We start from the raw sequence: 6,534 nt of genomic DNA, 5'->3' as shown, positions 1-6,534 counted from the left end.
AAAGCTCCATAAATCCTTAGGCCGGTGCCCTGACTTGTGCCCCTATATGGTGCTCCCATAGCGGCATGGGTGTGGGCAGGCCCTTTAAATCATTTTCATTCGATTTAAATAGGGGCACCTGGTAACCCAAAAACATAGGTGGTGTCCCTGTTAGGATGCGGACAGACCTTTATATAAAAGCTCCATAAATCCCTTAGGCCGTGCCACTGACTTGTGCCCGGTATATGGTGCTCCCATAGCGGGCATGGGTTTGGGCAGGCCCTTTAAATTCATTTTCATTCGATTTAAATAGGGGCACCTGGTAACCCAAAAAGAGGCACTCTGTCGTTTTTCCTGAAAAGTTCAACTTAGAAAGTATTCAGACCTTATTTTTTAAAAGCTCCATAAATCCCTTAGGCCGGTGCCTACTGACTTGCCCGTAGTATGGTGCTCCCATAGCGGGCATGGGTGTGGGCAGGCCCTTTAAATCATTTTCATTCGATTTAATAGGGGCACCTGGTAACCCAAAAAGAGGGCACTTGTCGTTTTTCCTGAAAAGTTCAACTTAGAAAGTATTCAACCTATTTTTTAAAAGCTCCATAAATCCCTTAGGCCGGTGCCTACTGACTTGTGCCCGTAGTATGGTGCTCCCATAGCGGGCATGGGTGTGGGCAGGCCCTTTAAATTCATTTTCATTCGATTTAAATAGGGGCACCTGGTAACCCAAAAAGAGGGCACTCTGTCGTTTTTTCCTGAAAGTTCAACTTAGAAGTATTCGGACTTATTTTTAAAAGCTCCATAAATCCCTTAGGCGGTGCCTACTGACTTGTGCCCGTACTATGGTGCTCCCATATCGGGCATGGGTGTGGGCAGGCCCTTTAAATTCATTTTCATTCGATTTAATAGGGGCACCTGGTAACCCAAAAACAGGTGTGTCGTTTTGAATAGTTCAACAGAATTTTTATAAAAGCTCCATAAATCCCTTAGGCCGGTGCCTACTGACTTGTACCCCTAGTATGGTGCTCCCATAGCGGGCATGGGTGTGGGCAGGCCCTTAAATTCATTTTCATTCGATTTCAAATAGGGGCACCTGGTAACCCAAAAAGAGGGCACTCTGTCGTTTTTTCCTGAAAAGTTCAACTAGAAAGTATTCGACTTTTTTTGAAAAGCTCCATAAATCCCTTAGGCCGGTGCCTACTGACTTGCCCCTAGTATGGTGCTCCCATCGGGCATGGGTTGGGCAGGCCCTTAAATCGTTTTCATTCGATTTAAATAGGGGCACCTGGTAACCCAAAAAGAGGGCACTCTGTCGTTTTTCCTGAAAAGTTCAACTAGAATATTCGACTTTTTTTTAAAAGCTCCATAAATCCCTTAGGCCGGTGCCTACTGACTTGGCCCGTACTATGGTGCTCCCATATCGGGCATGGGTGGGCAGGCCCTTAAATCATTTTCATTCGATTTAATAGGGGCACCTGGTAACCCAAAAAGAGGGCACTCTGTCGTTTTTCCTGAAAAGTTCAACTAGAATATTTTCGGACTTTTTTTTAAAAGCTCCATAAATCCCTTAGGCCGGTGCCTACTGACTTGGCCCCTACTATGGTGCTCCCATATCGGGCATGGGTGTGGGCAGGCCCTTAAATCATTTTCATTCGATTTCAATAGGGGCACCTGGTAACCCAAAAAGAGGGCACTCTGTCGTTTTTCCTGAAAGTTCAACTAGAAATTTTCGACCTATTTTTTGAAAAGCTCCATAAATCCCTTAGGCCGGTGCCTACTGACTTGGCCCTACTATGGTGCTCCCATATCGGGCATGGGTGGGCAGGCCCTTTAAATCATTTTCATTCGATTTAAATAGGGGCACCTGGTAACCCAAAAAGAGGGCACTCTGTCGTTTTTCCTGAAAAGTTCAACTAGAATATTTCGACTTTTTTTGAAAAGCTCCATAAATCCCTTAGGCCGGTGCCTACTGACTTGTGCCCCTAGTATGGTGCTCCCATATCGGGCATGGGTGTGGGCAGGCCCTTAAATCATTTTCATTCGATTTAAATAGGGGCACCTGGTAACCCAAAAAGAGGGCACTCTGTCGTTTTTCCTGAAAGTTCAACTAGAATATTTCCGACTTTTTTTGAAAAGCTCCATAAATCCCTTAGGCCGGTGCCTACTGACTTGGACCCTACTATGGTGCTCCCATATCGGGCATGGGTGTGGGCAGGCCCTTAAATCATTTTCATTCGATTTCAATAGGGCACCTGGTAACCCAAAAAGAGGGCACTCTGTCGTTTTTCCTGAAAGTTCAACTAGAATATTTTCGACTTTTTTTTAAAAGCTCCATAAATCCCTTAGGCCGGTGCCTACTGACTTGGCCCCTACTATGGTGCTCCCATAGCGGGCATGGGTGGGCAGGCCCTTAAATCATTTTCATTCGATTTAAATAGGGGCACCTGGTAACCCAAAAAGAGGGCACTCTGTCGTTTTTCCTGAATAGTTCAACATAGAATATTTTCGGACTAATTTTGAAAAGCTCCATAAATCCCTTAGGCCGGTGCCTACTGACTTGGACCCCTACTATGGTGCTCCCATATCGGGCATGGGCGTGGGCAGGCCCTTAAAAGTCGTTTTCATTCGATTTCAATAGCGGCACCTGGTAACCCAAAAAGAGGGTTGTCGTTTTGAATAGCAACATAGAATATTCTACTTTTTTTGAAAAGCTCCATAAATCCCTTAGGCCGGTGCCTACTGACTTGGACCCCTACTATGGTGCTCCCATATCGGGCATGGGTGGGCAGGCCCTTAAAAGTCGTTTTCATTCGATTTCAATAGGGGCACCTGGTAACCCAAAAAGAGGGCACTCTGTCGTTTTTCCTGAATAATTCAACATAGAATATTTTCGGACTTTTTTTGAAAAGCTCCATAAATCCCTTAGGCCGGTGCCTACTGACTTGGACCCCTACTATGGTGCTCCCATATCGGGCATGGGCGTGGGCAGGCCCTTAAAAGTCATTTTCATTCGATTTCAATAGCGGCACCTGGTAACCCAAAAAGAGGGCACTCTGTCGTTTTTCCTGAATAGTTCAACATAGAATATTTTCGGACTTTTTTTGAAAAGCTCCATAAATCCCTTAGGCCGGTGCCTACTGACTTGGACCCCTACTATGGTGCTCCCATATCGGGCATGGGCGTGGGCAGGCCCTTAAAAGTCGTTTTCATTCGATTTCAATAGGGGCACCTGGTAACCCAAAAAGAGGGCACTCTGTCGTTTTTCCTGAATAATTCAACATAGAATATTTTCGGACTTTTTTTGAAAAGCTCCATAAATCCCTTAGGCCGGTGCCTACTGACTTGGACCCCTACTATGGTGCTCCCATATCGGGCATGGGTGGGCAGGCCCTTAAAAGTCATTTTCATTCGATTTCAATAGCGGCACCTGGTAACCCAAAAAGAGGGCACTCTGTCGTTTTTCCTGAATAGTTCAACATAGAATATTTTCGGACTTTTTTTGAAAAGCTCCATAAATCCCTTAGGCCGGTGCCTACTGACTTGGACCCCTACTATGGTGCTCCCATATCGGGCATGGGCGTGGGCAGGCCCTTAAAAGTCGTTTTCATTCGATTTCAATAGGGGCACCTGGTAACCCAAAAAGAGGGCACTCTGTCGTTTTTCCTGAATAATTCAACATAGAATATTTTCGGACTTTTTTTGAAAAGCTCCATAAATCCCTTAGGCCGGTGCCTACTGACTTGGACCCCTACTATGGTGCTCCCATATCGGGCATGGGCGTGGGCAGGCCCTTAAAAGTCATTTTCATTCGATTTCAATAGCGGCACCTGGTAACCCAAAAAGAGGGCACTCTGTCGTTTTTCCTGAATAGTTCAACATAGAATATTTTCGGACTTTTTTTGAAAAGCTCCATAAATCCCTTAGGCCGGTGCCTACTGACTTGGACCCCTACTATGGTGCTCCCATATCGGGCATGGGCGTGGGCAGGCCCTTAAAAGTCGTTTTCATTCGATTTCAATAGGGGCACCTGGTAACCCAAAAAGAGGGCACTCTGTCGTTTTTCCTGAATAATTCAACATAGAATATTTTCGGACTTTTTTTGAAAAGCTCCATAAATCCCTTAGGCCGGTGCCTACTGACTTGGACCCCTACTATGGTGCTCCCATATCGGGCATGGGTGTGGGCAGGCCCTTAAAAGTCATTTTCATTCGATTTCAATAGCGGCACCTGGTAACCCAAAAAGAGGGTGTCGTTTTTCCTGAATAGTTCAACATAGAATATTTTACTTTTTTAAAAGCTCCATAAATCCCTTAGGCCGGTGCCTACTGACTTGGACCCCTACTATGGTGCTCCCATATCGGGCATGGGCGTGGGCAGGCCCTTAAAAGTCGTTTTCATTCGATTTCAATAGGGGCACCTGGTAACCCAAAAAGAGGGCACTCTGTCGTTTTTCCTGAATAATTCAACATAGAATATTTTCGGACTTTTTTTGAAAAGCTCCATAAATCCCTTAGGCCGGTGCCTACTGACTTGGACCCCTACTATGGTGCTCCCATATCGGGCATGGGCGTGGGCAGGCCCTTAAAAGTCATTTTCATTCGATTTCAATAGCGGCACCTGGTAACCCAAAAAGAGGGCACTCTGTCGTTTTTCCTGAATAGTTCAACATAGAATATTTTCGGACTTTTTTTGAAAAGCTCCATAAATCCCTTAGGCCGGTGCCTACTGACTTGGACCCCTACTATGGTGCTCCCATATCGGGCATGGGTGGGCAGGCCCTTAAAAGTCGTTTTCATTCGATTTCAATAGCGGCACCTGGTAACCCAAAAAGAGGGCACTCTGTCGTTTTTCCTGAATAGTTCAACATAGAATATTTTCGGACTTTTTTTGAAAAGCTCCATAAATCCCTTAGGCCGGTGCCTACTGACTTGGACCCCTACTATGGTGCTCCCATATCGGGCATGGGTGGGCAGGCCCTTAAAAGTCGTTTTCATTCGATTTCAATAGGGGCACCTGGTAACCCAAAAAAGGGTCGTCGTTTTGAATACAACATAGAATTTTTTTTTTAAAAGCTCCATAAATCCCTTAGGCCGGTGCCTACTGACTTGGACCCCTACTATGGTGCTCCCATATCGGGCATGGGCGTGGGCAGGCCCTTAAAAGTCATTTTCATTCGATTTCAATAGCGGCACCTGGTAACCCAAAAAGAGGGTCGTCCGTGTTGAATAGCGGACGAATTTTTTTAAAAGCTCCATAAATCCCTTAGGCCGGTGCCTACTGACTTGGACCCCTACTATGGTGCTCCCATATCGGGCATGGGTGTGGGCAGGCCCTTAAAAGTCGTTTTCATTCGATTTCAATAGCGGCACCTGGTAACCCAAAAAGAGGGCACTCTGTCGTTTTTCCTGAATAGTTCAACATAGAATATTTTCGGACTTTTTTTGAAAAGCTCCATAAATCCCTTAGGCCGGTGCCTACTGACTTGGACCCCTACTATGGTGCTCCCATATCGGGCATGGGCGTGGGCAGGCCCTTAAAAGTCGTTTTCATTCGATTTCAATAGGGGCACCTGGTAACCCAAAAAAGGGTGTCGTGTTTCAATCATAGACGGACTTTTTTTGAAAAGCTCCATAAATCCCTTAGGCCGGTGCCTACTGACTTGGACCCCTACTATGGTGCTCCCATATCGGGCATGGGCGTGGGCAGGCCCTTAAAAGTCATTTTCATTCGATTTCAATAGCGGCACCTGGTAACCCAAAAAGAGGGCACTCTGTCGTTTTTCCTGAATAATTCAACATAGAATATTTTCGGACTTTTTTTGAAAAGCTCCATAAATCCCTTAGGCCGGTGCCTACTGACTTGGACCCCTACTATGGTGCTCCCATATCGGGCATGGGCGTGGGCAGGCCCTTAAAAGTCATTTTCATTCGATTTCAATAGCGGCACCTGGTAACCCAAAAAGAGGGCACTCTGTCGTTTTTCCTGAATAGTTCAACATAGAATATTTTCGGACTTTTTTTGAAAAGCTCCATAAATCCCTTAGGCCGGTGCCTACTGACTTGGACCCCTACTATGGTGCTCCCATATCGGGCATGGGTGTGGGCAGGCCCTTAAAAGTCATTTTCATTCGATTTCAATAGCGGCACCTGGTAACCCAAAAAGAGGGTCTGTCGTTTTTCCTGAATAGTTCAACATAGAATTTTTTAAAAAGCTCCATAAATCCCTTAGGCCGGTGCCTACTGACTTGGACCCCTACTATGGTGCTCCCATATCGGGCATGGGTGTGGGCAGGCCCTTAAAAGTCGTTTTCATTCGATTTCAATAGCGGCACCTGGTAACCCAAAAAGAGGGCACTCTGTCGTTTTTCCTGAATAATTCAACATAGAATATTTTCGGACTTTTTTTGAAAAGCTCCATAAATCCCTTAGGCCGGTGGCCACTGACTTGTGCCCGTAGTATGGTGCTCCCATATCGGGCATGGGTGTGGGCAGGCCCTTAAAAGTCATTTTCATTCGATTTCTAGCGGCACCTGGTAACCCAAACTAACATAAGGTGGTG

The sequence above is a fragment of the Salvelinus namaycush genome, unplaced genomic scaffold (genome assembly GCF_016432855.1).
Source record: "Salvelinus namaycush isolate Seneca unplaced genomic scaffold, SaNama_1.0 Scaffold3930, whole genome shotgun sequence".
Taxonomy (NCBI): Eukaryota; Metazoa; Chordata; class Actinopteri; order Salmoniformes; family Salmonidae; genus Salvelinus; species Salvelinus namaycush.
The sequence above is the reverse complement of the archived record's forward strand: the minus strand, read 5'-3'. Positions refer to the sequence as shown.